Source organism: Dipteris shenzhenensis, chromosome 31, assembly GCF_047967505.1.
Source record: "Dipteris shenzhenensis isolate YYH24624 ecotype China chromosome 31, Dip_SZ_1.0, whole genome shotgun sequence".
NCBI lineage: Eukaryota > Viridiplantae > Streptophyta > Polypodiopsida > Gleicheniales > Dipteridaceae > Dipteris > Dipteris shenzhenensis.
Window position 1 is genome coordinate 14,707,750 of NC_141626.1, and position 13,626 is coordinate 14,721,375.

A 13,626-nucleotide genomic window follows, 5' to 3' on the forward strand; every position below is an offset into this window, starting at 1 on the left:
AGTGGATGACAACACTTTCAAAACCAATATCTTCAATGTTTTGAAGAAAAGATTTTCTATGTTATGCATGGAATCTTCTATCCTCATGTAGTAACTCCCACGTTGAAATTGCCTAGTAATTGTGATCACATAGCTCATGGTACCTCTTTTGCTCACCAAAGGATAGCTTTAAGAAGCACATCTCCTCGTAGTAGGAGTCTCTAAAAAGGCTAAGAGGATGATTTCCCTTAGATGGCGGAACATGTGCGACAGAGTCATTGTAGTCAAAAACTTGATGCAAAGTACAATCCATGCAATAACCTGTCTGTGTCCAACACATCATCGGACCCTGGGTCGCTCGCGGTTGTGCCAGGCATGGGCTCTACTCGTAGCAGTGTGTGCATTGAATTAATGTTGTTAAGCCAGTCATTGTTGAGGGCCACATTACTCTGCACATATAGCGGCATTGAGATAAGGTCATGGAGAGCTTTCATTGTTAGCATGGGATGAACCAACCCACTCATTTAACAATGCTTATACTCTAGCTTACGTTGAATGCCGACTAGCAATGATGCATTGTCAATTAAGAAATGTGGCAATATTCGTTGTGCTTTCTCCACGTTTGCCATTACATGATTACACTCCCTCGTAGACCGTATTGCCCCTCATAGTTTAGTTCTCTGATTAGTGCAAATGGTATTCTTATGGACACCAACCATGCTCAACTTCGAGACGTACCTGGCAAGGCGGATGAAGTGCATCATCAAGTTTGCGAATATGTATTGCAATTTGCCGGGGTTGAGGGACTTTGCACATTTGGAGCAAAGCTTCATTTGCTATGCTTGCAATTCTTGATCAATCACATTACATGCGTTCTCAGGCATGGCAATTGCTGTGAATTTGGAGCTTGTATTCATACATAAGAAAATATTCTTGCAAGAAGCACAAGGATAAGAAGGGGTGTCAATGAGATGATAAGTTTGAAATACTTCAAGCTTCCATGTGAACTTGTAGCATCTCCCACTGCGTCGTGCTTGCATGTTGGAATTGACCCACATGTCCTTGCTCTGTCACTAGGAATTCTATAAAAAATTTCACATATTTGCTCATCTATCATGTTTGTCAATGGACAGAGTCTCTTGAACTTCATAGCAATATCCTTGGCACCGTACAATGTTTCTTTCGCTAGTAGTTTATCCAAGAGAACACAGTCCTCAGGGAGCCAATGACCGCGTTTGCGTTGATGTTACACAGGTGTTCTTTCAGGGAAAACAAAGTAATCGCTTCCCACCATGTCGAATAGCAAGATAGCCTTGGGGCTAATCAATTTAGATTTTGAATTGTAGTTTATGCTTGTGACTTTCCTAAGCTCTATATAATTCACTATCTCCAAATCCCAATCTATAGTCTCTACAACAACGCTGGGAATGTAATTTAGCAATAACTTGGAATCGCATGTTGTTGTCAAGAACTTTGAAATGGCTTTTGCTAGATCGTCCGCATCGAAGTTGTAGTCATTCCCATAGAAAAAGCATTTCCATACCGATAATGTCAAGCCCTCCACATTGTATGCGTAATCAAGTAAATGGGTCAACACCAAGAAGATGTTCCTATTTAATGGAAATGATTGGCAAAAATTCAAGTCAACATCTAGCATGGCTAGATTCTATTGTGCAATGAGGTGCTCCATTTGAGGAACAATACTTCCAATGGATTTGAACTACAAGAGTCGTAGTGTCGAGACTAAAGTCTCAATGGGACATACTAGTCAATCATTGTTTGCTCATAGCTAAGAAGAACGATCCAAGATGCAAGATATGATTTTACTACCTTAACATAAGTCCAATATTGTGGATGGAAGTTCAAATAGATCATGAAATCTTTTTCTTAAACCAAGAACGTATGTAAGTAGGGAGCTCTTAATGCAACAATTCCAAAATAAGTTTATAGCTTTGTGTTAGATTCTTTCAGCAAGTTACAATGTTCAAGCAAAGAGTATATTGCAAAAAAGCATATGTTTCATATACGAACAAGCAACTATAGAGTATAGAAAAGTGATCACAAAGTAGTCTCAAATGTATTGTCAAAATCAATTCCAAAGTTACCTCAAACATTTATATATGTTTGGGAAAAAGCTACGGTGCAAAATCCCTTTAAAAGGCTTTGCTATGCAGATCAAAAAGTTAAGGGCTACTATACTATCCCAAAAACTAAACCATCTCCACTTCTTCAAATAGAACTCTTGCAAGAGAGGTAAGTTGCTTGAAGTTGATGAGTTATGAGTCTACCTCATGCTGAAAGTCAACAACATGTCCCTATGGGTTTATTGAAAACGTCCCAAGTTTTGGGAAGTTGCTTAGTGTCACTTTCACATTCAAGGAGCTCTTCGCATAAAGCGAAAGAGAAGGTTCATGTAATCCAAGTATCTTGTCAATATTGATGCCTTGAAGTATCACATTTGTTTGTGAGCTGTCTCTTACTGTAATTTTGGCCTACAAAGTTGTTGATCGACTGATTCAATCTTAATGCTATTTAACACATAGAATGCTAAGCTCTATGAACGTACCTTCTTCCCATATCCTAGGTTTGAAACCTGCTTGGAAAATGCCTCCATAAGCCTCTGCTTCAATTCAATAGTTGGTAGTGCTGTTAAGATTGTGCCATCCAATATTGAAAAGGGTGCTGCTCTTTTGTTTCCATACTCCTATGTTATGGGCTATAGGAACTGAGATCTGAGAGAAGAGGAGGCTACGTATGGGAGCTATCTTTAATGTTGCTTTTTGTTTGCCTACTTGCTTTAGTTCCACTCCTTGTTTATGTTCCACTTCCTGGTCCTTTATTTCAGCCAAATACTATAACAATTGCCCGACAAACAACCAACACCAAAAAGTAATTCGTAATTGCAGCATAAAGAAAAAGTGAGGAGAACTTAACACACCTCTAACTAAACATCATAAACAATAATATTATTAGCTAATCCAACAAAAGTGAGAAGTTTCCCTATAAAATCAAAATGTTATGCATATATAAAAGAAATGTCCCCTCTGCCTAATCTTAATTCTATTATTTCCTTGACCAATACAGACCAAAAACATATAGATATTAATAAATGTTAAATCTCTCTCTCACTCTTTCTCAGTTGCACCTATAATCTATATGAAGCCTTTTATAAAATTTACTCTAGAAGCTTTAGAAATTTATAAAAAATCAACATCACCAAATTGATGTGTAGGTGGTGGAGGGGTTGTCCTTGCAATGCGAATAGTTGGCTCGATTCCACTAACTGGACTGGACTACCTACAATCAATAAGCCAAACTATGGACTGTTTTTAATCATATTGCTTTGAACTCTTTACATCTTTGAAAAGAGTATGCCTTAAAATGTTGCATGTAGCTATAGCTATTTGTGTGTGTGTGTGTGTGTAAAGACGTATGATTCCCACAAAAAAAAAAAGTGTAAAGACGTATGAAAACGACGATCAGCTTTTGAATTGTTGCTTTTCCTCATTAGATGTATGATCTTGCCAAGTAAAAGAAACTCCATAAAGAAAAGAACTTGAGCTTGAGAGTCTTTTTTCTCAAATTATTATTAGCTAATCCCACAAAAGTGAAAAGTTTCTCTATAAAATCAAAATGTTATGCATATATAAAAGAAATGTCCCCTCTGCCTAATCTTAATTCTATTATTTCCTTGGCCAATATAGACCAAAAACTTAAGTTTCCTATCAAGAGACTATTTATACTATTAAATATGAGAGTTTCTAGGTCAAAGAACCTTGTAGAGAAGAGATAAGACCTAGTACCCATAAAAATGCAAATAAAATTTCTATCTCTAAAACAAAACCAAAAATATATAGATATTAATAAAATTGCTTTGAACTCTTTACACCTTTGAAAAGAGTATGTCCTAAAAAGTTGCATGTAGCTATAGCTATTCGTGTGTGTGTGTAAAGCCATACGAAAATGACGACCAGCTTTTGAATTGTTGCTTTTCCTCATTAGATGTATGATCTTGCTAAATAAAAGAAACCCCATAAAGAAAAGAACTTGATTTTGAGTGTCTTTTTTCTCAAATTATTATTAGCTAATGCCAAAAAAGTGAAAAGTTTCCCTATAAAATCAAAATGTTATGCATATATAAAAGAAAGGTCCCCTCTGCCTAATCTTAATTCTATTATTTCCTTGGCCAATACAGACCAAAAACTTAAGTTTCCTGTCAAGAGACTATTTATACTATTAAATCCGAGAGTTTCTAGTCAAAGAACCTTGTAGAGAAGAGATAAGACCTAGTACCCATAAAAATGCAAATAAAATTTCTATCTCTGAAACAAAACTAAAAATATATAGATATTAATAAAATTGCTTTGAACTCTTTACACCTTTGAAAAGAGTACGCCCTAAAAAGTTGCATGTAGCTATAGCTATTTGTGTGTGTGTGTGTGTGTGTGTGAAGTTGTACAAAAATAACCCAGCTTTTAAATTATTGCTTTTCCTCATTAGACGTATGATCTTGCCAAGTAAAAGAAACTCCATAAAGAAAAGAACTTGAGCTTGAGAGTCTTTTTTCTCAAATTATTATTAGCTAATCCCACAAAAGTGAAAAGTTTCCCTATAAAATCAAAATGTTATGCATATATAAAAGAAATCTCCCCTTTGCCTCATCTTAATTCTATTATTTCCTTGGCCAATATAGACCAAAAACTTAAGTTTCCTGTCAAGACACTATTTATACTATTAAATCTGAGAGTTTCTAGTCAAAGAACCTTGTAGAGAAGAGATAAGACCTGGTACCCATAAAAAAATGGATATGGTGATGTGGTAGTTGACTGGTCAACCTTGATGACATGGCACTTTGACTTGGTCAATTGATGATGTAGCTACCAAGATGGAGTGATGACATGGCAAATGCTGATGTCAACAATGGTGATGTGGCGCATGGAGATAAGGTGATGTGGCAATCGTGCCATGTGTCAACTTTTGAGGCAGCTGATGTGGCAGATAGGATTGCCACGTGTCTGGTGATATGGATTATAAGGCTTGCCATGTGTGAACACTGTGACAAAGCCCTGTAGTGGTTGTGGTAACCTTGGGATAAGGTCTGATATGCCACGTGTTGCTCACTGGAACAATGGAATCTATGTGATTCCGACAAAATCTATTAGATTCTATTGTCATGGAGGAATCCGTCGTGGACTGAGCGCTGCCTTGCATTATCAATGATGAACTATATAGCGTCTTGAAGACATTGGCACAATGAACGCAAGTTTTTAATGAGGTGAGAGTTTGTGATATAGTAAATTTTTTTAAAGGCTTTCAAATTATCTCTTGGATGTATTTTTAAAATCCATTCTTCATGGGTAGGGGACATTAGAGTGTTGAAATTTAATATTGTGCAAACTTTTAAAGAACTCTTTTCTTGAAGGATCTCATAATTAGCTCAAGATGGATCATTTAAAGTTGTAGCATTCTATTTCCAAGGGTTACAACATGTGAAGTTGGGATTAGAAAGCTCTAAATTATCTAATGAAAGCGTGTGTGTGTGTACTACGATGTCTAATGAGGAAAAGCGACAATTTGAAAGTTGGTCGTCGTTTTCGTACGGCTTTACCCACAACTATGGCTACATGCAAGTTTTAAAGGCGTACTTTTTTCAAAGGTGTAAAGAGTTTAAAGCAATATGTTTAAAAACGCGACTTCTTGATTGTGGGTAGTCCAGTCCAGTCGGTGGAATCCAGCCAACTATTCGCATTGCAGAGACAACCCCTCCACCACCTACACATCAGGTTGGTAATGTTGATTTTTTCCCCGAATAGATTCTAAAGCTTCGAGAGAGAGAGAGAGAGAGAGATTTAACATTTATCAATATCTATATATTTTTAGTTTTGTTTTAGAGATAGAAATTTTATTTGCACTTTTATGGGTACCAGGTCTTATCTCTTCTCTACAAGGTTCTTTGACTAGAAACCCTCAGATTTAATAGTGTAAATAGTCTCTTGATAGGAAACTTAAGTTTTTGGTCTATATTGGCCAAGGAAATAATATAATTAAGATTAGGCAGAGGGAACATTTCTTTTGTATATGCATAACATTTTGATTTTATAGGGAAACTTTTCACTTTTGTGGGATTAGCTAATAATAATTTGAGGAAAAAGACTCTCAAGCTCAAGTTCTTTTCTTTATGGAGTTTCTTGTACTTGGCAAGATCATATGTCTAATGAAGAAAAGCAACAATTCAAAAGCTGGTTGTCATTTTCATATGGCTTTACACACACGCACGCACGCACGCATGCATGCACGATTAGCTATAGCTACATGCAACTTTTTAGGACGTACTTTTTTTAAAGGTGTAAAGAGTTCAAAGCAATCTTATTAATATCTATATAGTTTTGGTTTTGTTTTAGAGATAGAAATTTTATTTGCACTTTTATGGGTACAAGGTCTTAAGTATCTCTTCTCTACAAGGTTCTTTGACTAGAAACTCTCAGATTTAATAGTATAAATAGTCTCTTGATAGGAAACTTAAGTTTTTGGTCTGTATCGGTCAAGGAAATAATATTAAGATTAGGCAAAGGGGACATTTCTTTTTAATATGCATAACATTTTGATTTTATAGGGAAACTTCTCACTTTTGTTGGATTAGCTAATGTACACACACACACACACACATTCTTAATGGGTAGGGCACCTTAGATATGACCAAATGAGAGTTGAGTATTGAAAGTTGATATAGTAAATTTTTAAAAAGGCTTTCAAGTTATCTCTTGGATGTATTTTAAAAATCCATTCTTCATGGATAGGGGACATTGGAATGTTGAAATTTAACATTGTGCAAACTTTTAAAGAACTCTTTTCTTGAAGGGTAGCGGTCATAATGCAAATTTTAATATGACTACACACATGTATTGAGGAAAAGCTGAAATTCAAAAGGTGGTGATTGTTTTTATATGGCCTACACATCAAATTGAATGAAAGTTGAGTGTTGAAAGCTCCTAAATAGATTTCTTTTTAAAGCACTTTTAAAAAAAGAGGCTTCTGAAGCTCAAGTTCTTTTCTTTATGGGTACCAGTGAAAACACACACACACACACACACACACACACACACACACACATTCTTGATGGGTAGGGGACCTTAGATCTGACCAAACGAAAGTTCACTCTTGACTGTTGATATAGTAAAATTTTAAAAAGGCTTTCAATTTATCTCTTGGATGTATTTTAAAAATCCATTCTTCATGGGTAGGGGACATTAGAGTGTTGAGATTTAACATTGTACAAACTTTTAAAGAACTCTTTTCTTGAAGGGTACCAGTGAAAACACACACACACACACACACACACACACACACACACACACACACACACACACACACACATATTCTTGACGGGTAGGGGACGTTAGATTTGATCAAATGAAAGTTGAGTGTTGAAAGTTGATATAATAAAATTTTTAAAAGGATTTGAGATTATCTCTTGGATGTATTTTAAAAATCCATTCTTCATGGATAGGGGACATTCGAGTGTTGAAATTTAACATTGTGCAAACTTTTAAAGAGCTCTTTTCTTGAAGGGTAGAGGTCACAATGCACATTTTAATATGCATGCACACAATTGTAGGCACTTCTGTTCGGGCACTCTCTTTGCGAACTGAAGCATGCTTTTGGGCCTTCCTTCCTTGGCAATTATATGTTAGCATAATGCATAGTGCACGAATAGATATGGCTACATGCATACATAAATTTTTAAAAAGTCTTCTCAAGTTATCTCTTCAATTTGTTCTCTCTGTGTGTGTGTGTGTGTACTACAATGGCTATAGCTAAAGTTTCTTTGAAGGCATACTTTTTTGAAAGATGTAAAGAGATTAATATGTTTAAAAACGGTTCATAGTTGGGCTCATTTATTGTAGGTAGTCCAATCCAATCGGTGGCATCTCGCCAACTATTTGCATTACAGGGACATCCCCTCCACCACTTACACTTCAGGTTGGTGATGTTGATTTTTTTCCCAAATAGATTTTTAAAGCTTCTAGAGTAAATTTTTTCAAAGGCTTCTCAAATTATCTCTTGAATTTATTTAGAGAATCCATTCTTCATGGGTAGGGGATCTTTGATGTGGCATTCAAAGTTAAGCTGTGATAGTTACTAGAGTAAATTTTTTGAAAGGCTTCTCAAATTATCTCTTGAATTTATTTATAAAACCCATTCTTCATGGGTAGGGGACCTTAGATGTGACATTGAAAGTTGAGTGTTGAAAGATAACATTGTTTTTGAAGCTTCTAAAGGAATTTGTTTGTGCAAACTTTTAAAGGAATATTTTCTTTAGGTAGGGGTGATGACACACATTTTAACCTTCCTGCACACATGTACCAATGACACGCACACAATTAGAAAACCAAACATGCATGTTTTTTTTTAAAATTATAGGAACTCTTTCCCAAGCACTCTCTTTTGCAACCTGAAGCATGCTTTTAGGCCTATCTCCCCTAGCAATTATATGTTAGCATAATGCATAGTACCTAGAGTATTAGTATATTAGGCTCATGAAGAGAAAATAGTTGATGCACACCTATTAGTGCACTCACGCATGCACACACACACAATCACATGCATCGACATACAAAGATTTTCACAAGTTATTTTGGACACAGTTGCAAATATGACTTCGGTCACTGTCCTAGCTGAAGAGGCCGTTCTGGATATCGTAGTGTCATCAATGTGTGAATGAAAAGGCCTTCGTGCAATGAAACGACTTGCAAAGGGTGGGCCTTCCACTTATGCAACCAAGCAAGCAACTAGACATAGTTCTTCAAAACAAAACACTATTGCTATTGCAAAACGTTTAGATGGACGTCGAAGTCTTCAAACAATGAGACGATTCACAAGAGCAGGGTTTTCCTCAAGCCAAAATGATGTTGCTATCACAAAGCATTTGAAGTCCATCCATGAATTGTGTGAGCATAACGAACATGCTAATGCAATGAATGTGACATATCTCAGCTCCTTATGGAGCGAAATCCATTCAAAAGGTGATGGAGCAATGAGAGAGGACGCGGGGACATCTGTTAACACTATCATCACAAGGATTTCTCGAATTGAGAGTGGTGTAAAGGCCACAAATGAGTACATGCAGGATCTTCTCGGAAGGGGTGGAGAAGGTTCAATTGTATGTAACAAAGGATGTAGGCTACAGGTAGATATCCTAAAGGAACAAGGGAAATTGTTGCACAATGAGGTGTCAACATTTAAAGTTGGTTTGAATAGGTTGACAACTCTGATGACACGTATGAGCCGGAAGCTAGACCAAGTTGCAATCCATCGCAATTGAATTGATACGTATGTATTGATATTGCATTGGAGGTCAAAGTTTCCTCATCATTGGAATATTCAAAGTTTTGTATCCACTTTTCCTTTGTAAGAAGGACACTTTCAAATTGTTCAACTTTATCTTAAGTTTTAATATAGTGGTTGTCTATATGGAAAAAGTGTACATTTCTCAAATAAAATGAATGGATGAGTGGTGTATTTAATTACTTTGAAGTGTTGTATCCCCTTTTCGTTTGTATCTTAACAAAACTTTAAAGTTAAAATATAGTTATTCTCTAGAGAAAAATGTATACATATGTGTCTCAAATAAAAATAAATGGATGAGTAGCAGATTATAATCATGTAGGTGAGAGTCAAGATGCATATATGTAAGCTCATGTAGATGTGCACACATGAAAATGTACTTAGAGGCACACTCACTCATATGTCCAAATAATCAACACACACACACACATGCCACACACACACACACACATATATTGCCACGTGTAATACAGACATGAATACATGAAAACATTAACTTACAAATATAGCAACACCACATTCACACACACGTCCAAAGAATTAACATATAAACATATGTGTATATATATAGGTACACACACACACACACAATAAATTGATGAGTGGCAGATTATAATCATGTAGGTGAGAGTCAAGATGCATATATGTAAGCTCATGCAGATACAGATGTGCACACATGAAAACATAGCAACACTACATTCACACGTACTTAGAGACACACTCACTCATATGTTCAAATAATCAACACACATGTGCGTGCGCGCGCACGCACACAGATACACACACATGCAAATATATTATATACGATGTAAAATCTAATATAGACGTGAACAAATACAAACATTAATGTACAAATATAGCAACACCACATTCATACACACATAAAAAACATGTGTGTGTGTGTGTGCCTATATATGTACACACATAAATTAAAAAATAAATAAATATAGATCAATGTATAGACACACAAATATAGCAACACCACATTCGGACATGAATGGAGAAACACTCACGCATTTATCCAAAGAATCAACTATATGTATGTTAAATAGATAGATAGTTATATAGATAGACAGCCACACACACACATACACACACATGCAAATATATTATATATGGTGCAACATGTAATATAGATGTGAACAAATACAGACATTAACTTACAAATATAGCAACACCACATACACACGTAAAAAACATGTGTGTGTGTGTGTGTGTGTGTGTGTACCTATATATGTACACACATAAATTAAAAAATAAATAACTATAAATAAATGCAACACTACATTCACACATGAATGGAGTAACACTCAGCATTTATCCAAAGAATCAACTATATATATATATAGAGAGAGAGAGAGGGAAATATATACATCATTGTGTTTGTTTACAGGAGATGGTGGAATGCGCTTCACATTCAATACATCTTCATAGGAGAAAAACGTTACATTCAATAGGTAGGGCACGTCGTGATTTTGCTAGACAAAGAACAATGTTAAAAAAACAAGCTACTAGAAACATCGAGACAACTGTGGAATTTTGTCCTGATGGTGCACACAATGTGCGACAGGATATGTTTGGAGAAAGGAATAAAACAAATACTCCAATTGTAATAAGAAGAGTTTGGATGGTTGCAACTAGGTCTTCTAGACGTTCAGTTGCAAGACAACGCACTATTGACAACATGCGTGCGGTTTTAAATGTAGAGGGATGCCTTGCTATTTTGCACCGATTTCCCTTGAGAGATGATGTGGGACACCCATCTTTATACCCAGTGGTCTTTTGTGCTCCTACTCTTCAGTCACTTGGAGTTATGAATCGCTTCTGTAGTTTTTGCAATGCTCAATTGTGGGAGCAAGAGACAAGAGGAAATGTGCATCAAGTTGTGGGAAAGCACTGTTGTAAGGTTGGACGTGTATCACTATTTCCATTAGAGGAACCACCTGAGGATTTGAGAGTTTTATTGAATGGTAATGATGCAAGAAGTAGACTATTTAAGCGAAACATAAGAGCTTATAATAGTGTGATGGCCTTTGTTTAATTGGGTGCTCAACTCGATGGAATGTTTTCCAAAAATAGAGGTGTACAAACCTTTCGAGTGCATGGTAGCATATATCATCGTGTTGGGAATTTATTGCCTGCTGGAGCTAGACAAGGAGTCCCACAGTTTGCACAGTTGTATGTATACAACAAGGAGCATGAATTGCAAAACCGTTTGGATGGCATGCTTGGTTTGGATCCTGCCATTTTGGAGTTATTGCAGAGAATGATGCATGCATGCAATCCATATGTCAATGCATTGGTAGCTGTGGGAGAAGTTTTGAGACGAAATCCACATGCAGAGTTGAAGATGGTGATCTGTGAGAAACGTTCAACTGCTAGGCAATACCTGGCTCCCATAGCTAGCAAGGTTGCAACTATCATGCCAAGGCAAGGGGATGACTCTGATGTTGGGAACTGGGATATTCAAATTTTAACCCGCAATGGCCATGTCAAAAGAATCTCTAATTTGCATCGATCATACATGCCACTCATGTATGCTCTATTGTTTCCTCGAGGAGAGGATGGCTGGCATATATACATCTTGTATAGTGATGCTCCTAATGACATGTCATTGCATGAGATACATAAAAAAAGTGTTACGCAAAGAGAGTACTATGCATACCGTTTGCAGGTGAGGCCGGATACAACTACATGTCTTCTGCATGGGGGGAGATTGTTGCAACAATACATTGTTGATGCGTACAGTAGTATAGAAGATTCTAGGTTGGTCTGGATACGCAACAATCAAGCTTCTTTATGTGTAGAGGTTTACTAGGGATTGATGGACATGGTCAATGCAGCTGATGGGGCACACAATGTAATGGGCAATGTTGTAGGCCGTAGAGTCATGTTGCCATCTTCTTTCACTAGAGGGCCACGATATATGTGTCAATTATACCAAGATGCAATGGCCATTGTAAAGGGAAAACCTGATTTATTCATCACATTTACTTGCAATCCCAACTGGCCTGAAATATCTGAAGGATTACTGCTAGGACAAACTGCACAAGATCGGCCAGATTTGACAACCCGTGTGTTTTATCAAAAGCAAAAGGATATGATGCAGTCAATTACGAAGCATGATTTGTTTAAAAAGTAGCTGGTACGTATCTGTGATTGAATTTCAAAAGAGAGACTTGCCACACTTGCATATACTCTTGATTTTGGAAGGTACATTCAAACCTGTGGATATTGGTCATTATGATCGATTGGTATCCACAGAGCTACCCGATAGTACACTTTTTCCTAAGCTGCATGAGATTGTTAGGTAGTGTAATGTTCATGGACCTTGTGGTGCAGTCAATGCCTCTACTACTTGCATGATTGATGGCAAATATAGTCATCGTTACCCACGTGTATTCTCTCAATCAACTGTGGTGGGCAATGATGGTTATCCTATTTACATGCGTCGAGATGATGGTAGAAAGATTCAGTTGAAAGGGGTTACAATAGATAATTGTTGGATTGTGCCTTTTAATCTTTTCCTCTCCATGAAATACAAGGCACATATTAATGTTGAAATTTGCTCAACAATTATTGCAGTCAAGTATTTGTATAAATACATATACAAGGGCCATGATAGAGCAACCATTAGGAATCAGGATGGAGATAAATTGTGTGGAAGGACAAGCACAAATGCACAACCCAATCGATGGTGGCATCGATGAGATTAGTAACTACTTAGATGCACGGTATGTGTCAGCATCAAAAGCGTGCTAGCGGATTTATGAGTATGCTATGCATGATAAAAAACCAGATGTCCAAAGGTTGCAGGTTCATCTTCCAATGATGAATAACGTTACATTTTGGGATGATGATGATGTGCAAAACATAGTGGATAGAGACCAAAACAGAAAGACTACTCTCACAAAATGGTTCATTTATAATCAATTACACAATGACTCAAATAATTTACTCTATGGTGACTTTCCAAGCGAGTTAGTCTGGAACAAAGGTGGTAAAAAGTGGACTAGAAGAAAGCAGGGTAATACCATCGGTCGAATGTATAATATTTCCCCATCTACTGGAGAGCTCTACTTCATGCATATGTTGCTTAACGTTTGCAAGGATTGCAAGTCTTTTGATGAGCTACACACTTTTGATGGGCAAGTTTTTTTGACTTTCAAGGCAGCATGCGTGGCCAGAGGTTTGTTGGAAAGTGATGATGAATGGTTTATGTGTATGCAAGAGGCTGTGTTTTATCAGAATAGTGTACGATTGAGACACCTCTTTGTCACACTTTTGGTTTTTTGTGAGCCA